The sequence below is a fragment of the Tenrec ecaudatus genome, chromosome X (genome assembly GCF_050624435.1).
Source record: "Tenrec ecaudatus isolate mTenEca1 chromosome X, mTenEca1.hap1, whole genome shotgun sequence".
NCBI classification, from domain to species: domain Eukaryota; kingdom Metazoa; phylum Chordata; class Mammalia; order Afrosoricida; family Tenrecidae; genus Tenrec; species Tenrec ecaudatus.
Window position 1 is genome coordinate 95,819,683 of NC_134548.1, and position 2,522 is coordinate 95,822,204.

The following is a 2,522-nucleotide window of genomic DNA, read 5'->3' on the forward strand; positions in this document are numbered from 1 at the left end:
ACCCATTTCCTTGATTAAAATGTTTCTAAATATATGCATATGTTAGCTTCAGTGATTTTTGTTCTCTAGAGAACTTAGCCTACCACGTATCTGTCACTTCGTCATACAGTGGTGGCTTGTGTGTTGCTATGGTCCTGGAAACCATGTCACTGGTGTTTCAAATGCCATCAGGGTCACCCAAAATGAAAAGGTTTCAGCAGAGCTTTCGGGAAAGAACAGATAACAAAGAAGAACTCAGATCCCCACTTTGGAAGAAGTAGTTGCTGAAAACCTTATGCATGAGTTAGAAATATTGTCAAATACTGAAAGCCAATGAATACAAGCAAATTTGCTGGAGATAGTGCTGGAGGATGGGCCCCTTGGGTCAGATGGAACTTGAAATGTGACTGAGGAGAAGTGATTTCTTGAAGTAGAGTTGAGCATAGGGACATGAGTCAGGGCAAGCCAGTGGGGGTGGAGCCTTCGGGATCTTCATTTGCTGATGGGGCAAAACCCAAAGGAAGGAGAAATGGCTGCCATCCTTGCCTATAAGGGGCACTCTGACCTTAATTCTTCAAGGCAGATTAGTTTATCCTTTAAGCTGTCCATAGTACTTTCAATATTTTTCTCTAGTACCGCAAATCAAATGCATTTTTTCTTCTATGATTTTCCTCATGTGGATCATTACAAACTATGAATAACCATGATAATAGGAATTCCAGACCACTTCAACTCTTCATTGTGCACACTGAGAGCTTGTTCATGGATCAAGAGGCTGTTGTGAAAATCGTTGTGCAAAATATACTACAGGCTTTAAAATCAGTAACAGTGTACAACTGGGTTGGATCCTCTTACATACTCATTCAATCTAGATGATTGAATGAGAAGGTGTATTGTGTGAGGAATAATGTGGCATCAGAATTTTGGTAAGGCATGTGACACAACCCTGCTTAGTGAAAGTGAAGAAGATTTGAAGCCCTTGTTGACGAATATCACAAATTGCAGCCTTCAGTGTGGGCTATGCCTCAATGTAAAGAAGACCAAAATGCCCACAAGTGGACCAGTAGGTAACGTCATGAGAACCGGAGAAAAGATTGAAGTTTTCAAGGACTTAGTCTTGCTTGGATCCACAGTCAGTGCTCATGGAAGCAGCAGTCAAGAGATAAAAAGATATGTTTCATTGGGTAAATCTGCTGCACAAGACCTCTTCAGGATATTTAAAAGCAAGGATATTACTTTCAGGACTAGTGTGTGACTGACACAAGCATGATATCTTTAATTGCCTCATATGCATGTGAAAGTCAGATATTGAATAAATTAGCCTGAAGAACAGATGATGCATTTGAATTATGGTGCTGGAAAATAATATTGAATGTAATATTGACTGCTAAAAGAACAAACTGATCAGTCTTGGAAGAAATATGGCCAGAGTGCTCCTTAGAGGCAAGGATGGTGAGACTTTGTCTTACATACTTTGCATATGTTTTCAGAAGAAATCAGTCCCTAGAAGAGGAGATCATGGTAGATATGATAGCATAACAGCTAAGGGTAAGAAAGCCCTCAAAGCGATAAATTAACACCATGACTGCAGCAATGGTCTCAGGCATAGGAACAATTGTGAGGATGGCACAGGACTGGGCAGTTTGGGATCTTTCTGTTTTGCATAAGGTTGCTGTGATTCAAAACTGACTTGATGGCACCGCACCACCACCACCACCATGACCACCACCACAATGGAGAACTGAGTCAAGATATTTAGTACTAAAAACTATTATAGGGTGACAAATAATAAGAAAGCATTTTCTAAATTGGTTCTCAATTCTGCCTCCATTAGTATAGGTACCTCTGCCTCTATTTGCAAAAAGGGTACTCTTAATACATTGTGAAAAATAATAGTAATAGATCAAGTATTATGGACAAATTGGATACCAGGAATTAGTGTGTTTGATATTTTCTGAAATTTTTCGAGGATAAGAAGCATAGGAAACTGGTTTGTTTGGTTCTAAATACAAGACAAAAAGAGATAAAAATAAGGATACATACTCAAGGCTTCTGAGTAACAAATTAACTGCTGAATAAAAGACCTCAAATTTTTCACTAGCATCTTGAAAGAAAGCCCTATTTAATGAGCTGAGAATGCCAAAATCTTAACCCAAAGTCTTATGATAAGAATGACTCCGTGATATTTCCAACTGAATTTCCAAACTTGAATTGTGTGCCTAAAGTTAAGGTGACGACATTGTCATGGGTGACCAGACGTCCCGCTATTGGCGGGAAAGTCCAGACTTTTAACAATTTTTCCCACGTCCCACGGCGTTTAAAAAAGTCCCAATTTTTGGAAAGAATGCACGACAAGGTAGGGTGCACGGTTTTGGGCTGCCATGTGACTGTTTTGCCAGGATATGAGTTTTATCAATGGTGTCCCGCTGGTGTCCCGCTTTTCCAATGTTAAAATCTGGTCACCAAGATTTCTGTCGCCTTTCGTGTGAAGAGATTATTACATCTTCTCTCTGCTTATCTAGTATCAGTTTTCTTTTCGTATA